Source organism: Cavia porcellus, unplaced genomic scaffold (genome assembly GCF_034190915.1).
Source record: "Cavia porcellus strain 051 isolate PalLab524CR breed Dunkin Hartley unplaced genomic scaffold, mCavPor4.1 scaffold_17, whole genome shotgun sequence".
Taxonomy (NCBI): Eukaryota; Metazoa; Chordata; class Mammalia; order Rodentia; family Caviidae; genus Cavia; species Cavia porcellus.
The window spans coordinates 51,221,504-51,232,913 of record NW_026947500.1 but is presented as its reverse complement, the minus strand read 5'-3'; positions in this window follow the sequence as shown (position 1 = coordinate 51,232,913).

The window sequence follows — 11,410 nt, the reverse complement described above, 5'->3', positions numbered from 1 at the left end:
TAAGGAGCCTCACAAGTGCTCCACTGCTGCACCTCACCTCAGCCACAAATGCTGGCAGTGTGTTTAGGACACAAAATGTGTATGCGCAGAAACACTCCGAGTTTTGTTGCTTTCCTTTGTAACTGAACACAGTTTCAGACTTGCTCCTGTTCAATAAGCACCACATTTACTACTTTTGGCCTAGTCATGATCTCTTCCTTTGTCTCGGTTGTAAAATCATTAACATCAGCATTTTGTTTTTCCATTTGTTTTCTGCTTACTTTTATAAATGAGGACAAATATGCAATAAAATGTCGAGTGCTTGCATGAACATTGCCATAGATAGATGGCCATGGTGAATAATGCCGTGCACGGTACCATGGGAAAATCAGATGTATCTATTTGGCTACCAATTGAGGCCAAATCAATTTGGTATGGAAAGGAAATTTAGATGAGTTGATATCTAATATATGAAAATGCCAGTGATGGGTGCCAGGGTGTGGTTTGGTAGTAAAGCATTTGCCAAAATTAATGATCAATTGCGTTTGATTGAATTTTTTCCCATCACCTATCTTTACACCTCTTAAATAGGAATGATCATGATTTGTGTGAACGTACATCTTCAGTGATCTGGGCTGTGTATCTAGCAATGGAATTGTCAGCCATAGAAATGCTTTGTTTTAAAATTTTTAAGGAACTGCAAGACTATCTTCCAAGTGCATGGACTATTTAATGGTCTCACCAGCAGTGTGTCGAGAGTTCCAATTTCCCCATGTTCTCAACAACACTTTTTTTTACTATCTGCCCTTCAGAATCATCAGCATCTAAACAGATGTGACATGATGTCTTGTTATGATTTTGACTTGTATATTTCTAATTATTAAAAACCACAAGCACATTTTTGTGAGTTTATTGACCGTGTTTTTTGGCAAAACTCTTTGTTCAGCTCTTGCATCCACTACTAATTGAGTTGTCTCCTTATGACTGAGATTAAGGGTTCTTTATAAGCTGGGGATTTACTCAGCAGCATAAGTGCCTGCCTGGCAAGCATGAGGTCATGAGTTCGATCCCTGGTACCAAAAAAAAAATAGTTCTTTATATAATCCATATATAATTCATTTAACAAATATGATTTTCAAATATTTCTCCCATTCCGTAAGTTGTCATTTTATTCTTTGTCTCTTTGATGCCCCAAACTCTTTCCTTTTGTTGAAATCCAGTTTATCTATGGATATGGGCTGAATTACCCTACCACCTCCACTGGATCCATTTGTCAACACATTAAACCCTGACAGATGGGTCTGGGGATTTAGCTCAGCGGCATAAGTGCCTGCCTTGCAAGTGCATGGTCGTGAGTTCGATCCCCGGTACCGATTAAAAAAAAAAAAAAAAAAAAACCCTGACAGAATGCTATTTGGAGAGGGATCCTTCAGGAGATGATTAGCTTTAGTTGATGTCAGAAAGGTAGGGCTCTCATGATGGGATTAGTGCCCTTGTAAGAAGAGACATCAATAGACAAAGCTCTAAGGTCAGTCCTCAGCACTGCAGAGAGAGAGAGACAGAATCTAAAGACCTGGCACATGTAGGCCTGCTTGATCTCTCTCTCCTCACTCCCACTCTCTTTCGTTCCATTTATTCCTTGACCTATGTGTGTATGTAAGAGTGTGTGTGCATGGGTGTGAGTGTGTGTGGGGGTGTGGGTATGGGTGTGTGTGTCCTTTAGACATGTTATTTACTCCAGCAGGATCTGTAAGTAATAAATATCTTTATTTTTTTATCTCCCACCTTTCTTTTTTATCTTAAAGATAATAAAACCCAACAAAACAAAACTGAATAAAGCCAATCAAAACAAAGCAGTGAAAGTGGTACAGAACTTCCAAGCAGGACAATAAGAAAACAACAGTGGCTACCATAATGTATCTTGTTATCTTCACAATAGTTGTCTATTCCATCAGGTATAGCGAAATCAAACCAAAACAAAACAGAATAAAAACCAATCAAAATAGAACACTGAATAAAGCAAAACAATCAATCAGAATAAAACAGTGAGAACAACATTGGGTTTCAAAGACAAGCTTGAAGGAAATCGCTGTTTTTGCTATATTGCATACTGTCATCCTCCCAAGAGATGCTCAGACCACTGGCCCCAGGCCTGCAAAATCAACCAAACAATACAAGCACTCAGTTGCTTTTGGTACCTCAGTTGCTATCAACTCAGGCTGCCCTCTGAACCAGCTGATTGATTAGGAGGTAGGGGCAAGGGATGGGTGGGTGATTCTCAGCCCGGGAAACTATCTGACTTTTCTCTTCCTAGACCTGGTATGGCCTGAGCGGCTTACCAGAAAGGCTGGCTGTTTGGCTTATTCTGTCCCACCTTACTTAATCACTGATTATTAAGAAATAATAAATAGATAAATAAATAAAATTAAAAAGAGAAGTATCCTAAATTAAAAATCTCACCATTTTATATTATTGAAATCCATAGAATATAGTGATTTCTGCAGCAAATCTTAAAGTAATTCTTCTGGGAGAACATGGCAGATAGATAGCAGCAGCTACGGAAGCTCTCTGAGAAACCGCACTTAAAATCCAGGAATGGTGCGGGATGAGAAGACCTAAGCAGGGGGAGATGTACCCTGCCAACCCAGGAATGAGAAACCAACTGGAAAAAATAAACTAAGAGAAACCAACTGGAAATGCAATCCCGGTGCTATAACAGAAAAAGATAAGGTCTCAGCACAGAAGTTGGAGCCTGTGTCCCTGGAAGCCGCAATTTAAATTCCCTGCAGCCACTGCTGCATCCCAATTGGCATGGTAAGGAGAGAGGCACGAAAGCTCTGAGAGTCGGAAGCGGCAAATGGAGTTGAGAGCGGGACTAGCTGGGAGCCCTGCATCGACCTGCAGTGAGTGAGCGGATCAGGCACCCTTCCATAGAGTTGGAGGCTTCAGCAAAGGACATACTGGGACCAGGCAGACTAGCAGAACAGGATACTGCAGTGTCTTTAGTTGCATATTCCCCTCTCAAGTGGGATTGGTGGGGAGTGCCAGGCCTGGGTGTCACCGCTGACTTAAGACCCAGTAGGCTAGCCCAAACCAGGTCCCAACGCCTGGAGGTGCACCCTAGCAGTGAAGCCTTCGGTAGGTTGATCTGGAGGGGCAGGCCCAGCATAGGCTGCCCAGGTCTGTGTCTCCCTGGTACACTACAGTGGGCGGGAACACCTAGCCAGAGCAATTCAAACTAACTGTAACCGACAAAGAAAGAAACTAGGCCTCCTACATATGCTCGTATGGAAGGAACAAAAATATTGGAAGAGGGAGCAACAAGAAAGGGTCCTCGGCCCCCAATCCTGAGAAACATGCAATATCAGACATGGCACCAATAGACATAAAGCGATATCTCCAGAGCCTCATAGACGAGTTCAGGAATGAATTTATTAACGACCTAAAGCAAGATATAACTAGAATAGTTAGAGAAATGCTAAGTACCGCCCAAGAAAAAATAGAAGGTGGAATGGAAAAAAGGGGAGAATTGTTTGATGGAGAAAATAGAGAAAACACAGAATACATGAAGCAGGTTCAAAGAGATTACCAAGAAATTAAAAATTCTATCGAAAGCTGGCATAACAGCTTAAAAGAAACTAAGGATAGATTATCTGAACTGGAGGGCAGATTTGTAATGTGGGAGCATGAAATGAAAAACTTCTTAAAAATAACAAGAAAACAAACAGCAATAATACAAAGGCTAGAAGAAGATAAGAGGATCTATAACTTAAGAATTAAGAACATAGAAGAAGTAGGGACACAAACAAATGAACTACAAAAGCTATTCACAGAAATAATCCAAGAGAATTTCCTGATTTAGCAAAAGGTAAAGATACTCAGATGTATGAGGCATACAGGACCCCAGCCACCTACAACCCAAACAGAGCTACACCCAGGCATATAATAATCAAAATTCCAGAAATCCAATATAAGAACAGAATATTAAAAGTTGTAAGAGACAAGAAACAGATCACTTACAAGGGAACACCCATCAGAATTACAGCAGACTTCTCGGCACAAACCATCAAATCACAAAGAGCGTGGGGGGAAATAATTCAAGTTTTGAAAGATAATAACCTCCAGCCAAGATTGATATATCCTGTACAACTGTCCCTCGAAATTGATGGAAAAACAAGGTGCTTCCAGGATAAAGAGGAGCTAGGGGAATTTGCAACCACCAATTCAACTCTATAGAGAATACTGCAGGATATTCTAAAAAAAGGAAAATACCAAGATTCCAGAAATAGTGGCAGAGAGGCCACAATGAATGGAGCAGAAAGTGAAATGAAGAAGACAAACTGACAACAAACGACAGAAAAAGAGCTCAGAAATGAAGCAGAGAAGATTGGATGGTAGTAACAGCTATTTTGGAGAAAACAAGGCATCATAATAGCTAGTGCCGATTTAGTATCAACTTGTTTTGAAGTCCCATGAAGCTTTTATTATTCTGTCTCCATCGGTCTTAACGGGTTGCATCTTATTGGATTTTATTATATGTGGTAATATAAGCAAAAACTTTTACAGGCAAGGAGATTATATAGAAACCATTGTTAATTTTCTGTTAGTTGGTTCTAAATACCCTGTAATACTATCATTCTCTTGAATGGTTTTACATTGTCTGGATATGTTTGGTGCTACAGTATACGAAGTTATACTCAAAGATTTCAAGGAAAGAGATACTATGGTAACTACTTTTATGTCAGGATATCTTGTGGTGAAACACTATTTTGCTTAAATGGTTATGTTTTGACCTGCGCTGTTTTGTTGTTATGCCTCTTTCATCTCAATCTCCTTTTTTTAATTATTTACTATTTTATCTTTTTAATTAAGGGAAAAATACATCAAAATAGTAGGATACATTATAGTAACCTACTTTGATTCCCTATTAACTTGATTTGAAACCCTGTATAGTCCTCACCATCTTGTTTTGACTGATTTTCCCCTATTCTGCTTAGCTTGATAGTACCAAGTTCGAAAGTATAGGCAACAACTGTGAAGACAATAAGATTTATTATGACTCCCATTCTGGTTGACTATTACCTTCTTTTAAAGTCCTGTAATGTCTCCAATGTTTTGGTTTTATTCTTTACTGTTTTATTCAATTTTATTATAACTGATGATATAAGCAATTCTTCTTAAGATAGCAAGAGGCAGTATGGTAACCACTGTTGATCACCTCGTATTTTGTTTTTACATTATCTATTATGTCCATCCTTTTGATTTGACTGACTCTGTTCTGATATGTCGCATTTGGTTTTACTCTCTTCAAAAAAAGTAATAAGAACTGTGGGAGCAATAAAACCCAAAATGTGTAATTGTCATTGTACAAAAGAAAAGAAAGTGCTCTAAAGGTTATAACTGCATATATATACTTTTTTTTTGTCTTTTTCCTTTTTACTGGTACCAAGGATCGAACTCATGACTGCCTGCTTGCAAGGCAGGCGCTTATGCCGTTGAGCTAAATCCCCAGCCCCAACTGCATATATGTTTAAGTGTATAAGATAGGTAACCATATTACTGAGTTTTGTTGGATCATTGAACAAAACTTTTTGCAGTCTCACTGTTTGAAAGTCCACTTTATATGCTTTAATTTTGTAACTTGAACAATTATTTTAAGATGAAAATATGTAATCTATTAACTAGTGATTTCTTACTGTTTATTTTTTAAATTTTGTATTACTTGTACCCTTTTTCTGTTTTTTTTTTTTCTTTTTCTCCTTAAATAAAATTTTTTAAAAATCTTAAAGTAATTTTCTTTCAGATGATGTACCTTCCAAGCTGACAGTTACCTGAACAGTATGGTGCTCAGGCCAAGTGTGGTGGCACATGCCTATAATCCCAGCATTCAGGGAGGCTGAGACAAGAGGATCACCATGAGTTCAAGGCCAGCCTGGGCTACATAATGAGTTCAAGGCTAGGCTGAACTACATAGTGAGAGCCTGTCTCAAAAAAAAAAAAAAAAAAAAAAAAAAAAAAAATATATATATATATATATATATATATATATCAAATGATTGGTTTGGGCGTGAGGATGCATACGTGTCATCCCAGCAGGCTAAGAGGCTGAGGCAGGAGGATCACAAATTCCCCAGCCTGACAGCCTGATCTGGGGACATAGCTCAGTGGAAAGACCCTGAGTTGAAACCTCAACATCACCAAAATCTGAAAAAACTAAAAACTAGTGTCTCACTCAAGTATCTGGTTAAAGGAGGAAATGGCACAAGTATCAGTGTATTTTTCCCTGGGTCAGAAGTTAATCTCACAACTCACTCTTCACACAGCAGCATGTCGGGGGAGCTTGATGGGATGGCGCCTTTGGAAATGAGGGGAGGTGGACCAAACCCCAACCCCAGTGTCCCCTGCACCAGCCTCGGCGTCTCCGTGGGGACAACAGACGGCGGGGAACAGGGAGCATGAGCAGGTCGGCTTCTCACAGTGCGAGGGCGGGAACGGTGGAGGGGGGAGCGTCACCATCACCCCAGCCTGGTCCCGGGGAATCGTGCTCCATACTGGGATACAGGGAAGGCGAGGAACTGCAAGCGGTGAGTGCGGAACCAAGCGCCCTTCCGCAGTGCAGGCGGGTGGCACAGGGCTGGGCTGGGCTGGGCTGGGCCTGGCTGGGCTGGGCTGGGCTGGGCAAGAAGCCAAAGTAGAAGAGAAGCCGAACCGGGTGACGCAGGGTCCCGGCAGTGGCGCCTCTGGCCCGACCCGCAAGGCCCCTGGAAGATGCCGCGCTGAGTGCACAGCGCGGCCTGGACCAGCAAGACTGACCCGGGCCTGGGCAGTGCGGGGAGCTTTGGCCTCCATCCCATCCCCTCGCGTCCGGGACACCTTCGCAGCCTCCGCGCCCACCCTGCGGAAAACACTCCATATTCCCCAGCCTTAAAAAGGACCGTAGCTTCCCACCTAGCGACTCCCTCTCTGAAGGAAGTCATTCCAGACAAAGCCATCAGTGCGAGCATGTCTGTCACAGCATCTCCACACTGTTCTACCTGGTGTAACATCAAAGGGTGCACCACTGCGCCCAAGTGAAAGAAATGCTGCAGCCAACACTCTTGCCCTGAGTGCATCCTGAGCCCAGGAAATACCGGGCTACCCAGGCCGTCATATAACGCTACCAAGACGCGATTTAGAGATACGACAAAGACAAGAAGGATAGGCAGTGAGTACATACGCTGTATAAACTCCATTGTGTCATTTTTTAAAATAGAAAAAAAATAGATGGCTGCCAAAGTGTTAACTGAGTTTGCTGCTAAAAGGTCAATCAATGCAAGATAATTGACTCTGCTATGAAAAAGGCTAAATTTCTAACCTACTTTGTTATACATTTTTTAAAAGTTTACAGCTAGTAAAAAAGAAAAGACTCAATTAAAAGAAAAAGACTCAAAAGAACTATGACCTTCTTGACTATTACCCATTTGGAACCTCCTGAGAGTAGCCGGACCTGCTAACTATAGGCTGACAGCCAGATGCAGTGGTTCACAACTGTAATCCGAGCACTCTGGGAGGCAGAGGCAGGAGGATCTCAAAGCTGACCCCAGCCTGGGCAAATTAGTAAGACCTTGCCTTAAAATTTAAAAAAGGGTGGTGGGAGGACAGGGATATAGCTCAGTTCTAAGGCCCTGGGTTCACTCCCCAGTGTTCCCCACCACACAACCCCCTAAACCATGCAGACTTCATTCTGCAAAGCTTTTCATCGTACCCCTCTAACCCCACTCGGAAGGCCTGCTGTCCACACTGCAGGAGCAATGCCCAGGAAGAGGCGAACCCACCAACACACAAGCATCGGGCCTGGAGGACCCACTCCTCTGGACAGGGGAAGACAGGAACAGGGGAGCCTTGGCTGCAGATTCACAGCTGCCTGGAGGTGGAGAACGCCTGGGCCTGCTGCAGACACCAGAGCTTCTCCAAGCAAGGAGGGGAGGAGGTGCTCTCAGGATGAGGGCCCCACCTGGAAGACAACACCATGACCATGGTCAAGTGGGGCGGGGCAGAGAATTGGTGGAGGAGAAGCATTCCGGCAGAGTTTCTCAGATTTTAGTAGTTAAGAATTACCAAGAAGGGGGCTGGGGATTTAGCTCAGCGGCATAAGCACCTGCCTTACAAGCGGGCAGCCGTGAGTTCGATCCTCAGTACCGATAAAAAGGAAAAAGACAAAAAAAAAAAAAAAAAAAAAAAGAATTACCAAGAAGGTCGGGCATTGTGGCCTCCACCAGTAATCCCAGCTCTCCAGAGGCTGAGGCAGGAGGGTCACTGTGAGTTTGAGGCCAAACTGGGCTACACAGTGAGTTCAAGTTCAGCCTGAACTTTATAATGAGACCCTGCCTCAAAAAAAAGAAAGAAAAATAATTACCAGGAAGCTTATTTAAATTCTTGGTCTTCCTGCCAGAAATTCTGATTTAATAGTTCTGGATAGGGCAAAGAATACTGCTATATTATCAAGCAATCCTCCACTCCCAAGTGTGCCAGATGCAAAACTCTAGAAATTTCCAAACTGCCTGCCAAATACAACTGAGGTTGTTTTGTTTGGTTGGATCTGTTGTGGTTGTTGAGAAGAAGGCCCAAAAATATTATCAGATTCTCAAGGAATTCCATAAAAGTTCCATAACCCAAGAAGGCTAAAAACTGTCTTCAGCAAAAAAGATCAAAGCTAGGGAGGCTTCATTCAAACCTCAAGTGGAAAGGCTGAAACACACAGGCACACACAGACACATGCATGCACACACAGTGGGCACAGACACACACACATATACCCCTGTACACATAGACACACACATGCACAAACAAGTGAGTGCAAGCAGTGGAGACTCCCAAGAATGTACAGGAGAGATTTTCACCTTTAAGTCTTGGGCATTAACAGCTGATTTTCCTTACACACAAACAACTCTTTATGCACAAAGAATTGGGGTCAGGGAAGCACACCCCAAGGCAGAGATTAACAGGACAATAGGTCAGCGGGTTTCCATAGCTGGACCAACTCCAAGGTTTCAGAGAAAAAAAAACAAAAACAAAAAACTGGTAAACTGTTGGAGTCTTTCTGTCTGGAAATGGAACTGTTAAGGAAGGCAAGGTCAGTCAAGAAGATACAGTTGTGCCAGGTGTGGTGACATCCATCTGTAACCCCAGCACTTGGGAGGCTGAGGCAAAAGGATCACTATGAGTTTGAGGCCAGCCTGGGCTACAAAGTGAACTCAAGGCCAACATGAACAGCATAGCAAGATCTTGACTCAAGAAAAAGAAGAAGAAGAGAAGGAGGAAGAGGAAAAGGAGGGGGGATGAGGATGAGGAAGAAGAAAGGAAAGAAGTAAAAGAAGGAGGAGGAGGAGAAGAAGAAGATGATGATGATGATACAGTTCTGTGTACAGGAAGCATCAGTAGTAGTTGAGACAGGAGTGACCATGACAGAAGCAGCCACTATGAGCAACCTGCTGGCATCATCTTGACTGGCTGACATGGGTGGCTGTGTGCACAGGAGACTGGACTGGACACTCTGCCCAGGACACGGAGACCACAGTGAGGGCCGGTACAGCTGCCACCCTGTTGAGAGCAGATGGGGAGGAGGAGCCGGCACTGGCTCTGCCCTCTGAAGACCCATGAGTGCATCTGCACCCTCTCCTTGTGGCCTGCCTGGGATGGTGCCCAGGGATGCACAAACCAGCGAGAATGCTCACCCATGAACCAAACCTCCATCGGCACCTTCTTCTCCGGACAGACTTCATTTGTGATCCTGAGATAACCTCCATTACCTCGGGGCTGCGAAGTGGGTAATTCCTCCACCTTCGGAACTTCCAGACTACAAACTTCCCCATGACAGCTCACCTGATCCCTCAGTGGCAAGAGAGGAAAATGGTTACATCTTCCAGAATACTGTTTTTAAGTATATTATCCCAAAGCCAAAGAGAGCAGAAGTTAGGAGCAAAATTGATCCAGTTAAAAATGTGACTCAGTGTCCCTGCAGGTCAGAGCCTCTCCTCTCTGTGGCTGCTGGGGGCCCCAGCCCTAACTCCTCAGCAGTTTAAAAGCTACCTGCTGGTTTCCCAATCAAGCTCCACCCTGCACCTGCTGTGCCAGTAGCCACCCTCCTCAGCCCCACACAGCTATCTGTTCTCAATGCCACTACCGTTCAAAGTCTCATTACAGGGAGCCTCGGATCTGCATAAAAATCAGACCAAATAGCATGAAGTTCCCAGCACAGCTGTGATCTCAGCTCTCAGCTGGTCACTCCCATGCCTGCCCTGTCCCCTCCTCCTTCCCTGCTGAGGGCTAGGTGTCCTCCCTGACCATGCCATGAGAGCTCATTTCTCCACCCTCTCTACCTTCTATTAAATAGCTGCTGGAGCTCGAGGCTTGACCCAGACCAAGACTTGAATTTTTTTCCCTCTTTGCAAAGAACCCCCATGTGCTACGCATGCACTCCACCACTGAGCCAGACTCCCCAGCCCAGCCCAACTGCTCCCCATCTCTTTTTGTGATGCCAGCCACTGATGACACTCAATGCCAGGGCCCATGCATTGGGGGTTTGGAAATGATGGTGCTCTCTCGCAGTCACGCTTCAGTCACTCCACACCAGGTGTCTGCACAGAGGCCCTCCTTTACCCTCACGCACATCCAGGAGCCCATTTCCTGGGCACCTCTGTTCCTGGGCACTGCCTTCCATCGCACTCTAGGGCTCCCACCCTCTCCAGCTGAAGTAGCGCCCCAAGGAGGACTGGTCTCCCTCCTGACAGAGCTCACCCCTCTTCCAAACGTTAAAAAGGCACCCTTACAACAATGCTCATCTCAACAATCCCATTAGTGTGCAGCCTCCAGCCCCAGAACTGGAACACCTCAAAAACAAGAAGCACCAGAAGCCCTAGTGTCTGCATGAAATGGTCACTGAATACGTTTGCAGGACGAATGAAGTACTCAAGGAGCAGAATGCAAGTCACAGAGCCCCTTGAAATGGGGTAACCACCCATAGAGCCAGTTACAAGAACTCAGAGTGCTCTGCAGGAGGTAGAGGGGGAGTCAGAGTTGAGTTGCCAAGTCCAGTGCCCATGGTCAGACACTGACCGGGCCCAGGGAGGGGCACCTGGAGCAGACTCCTCGAAAGTACAGAGAAGCCTATGGACCACCGGGCTGAGGCGGGCCCATTCTTCAGGATGAATTCCCTTTGAAACAGGTTACAGGCAGGGCGGCCTTCCAGTGCCAGCCAGGATCCGAAGCCAGTGGTATCTCTTTCCTGTCTGCATCCGATTCGTGGCAGCAGAGGGCAGGCAAAGACCCTCCTGTCTCTGATTCATAGTGCACTAGAAAAGCCCCAAAGCCATTGCAGTGCATTCTAAGGACAGGTGGGGTGGCATGGGTAGCCTCTCTGCTCACGCACAAGAGCAGAGGCTGACTTCTGGAT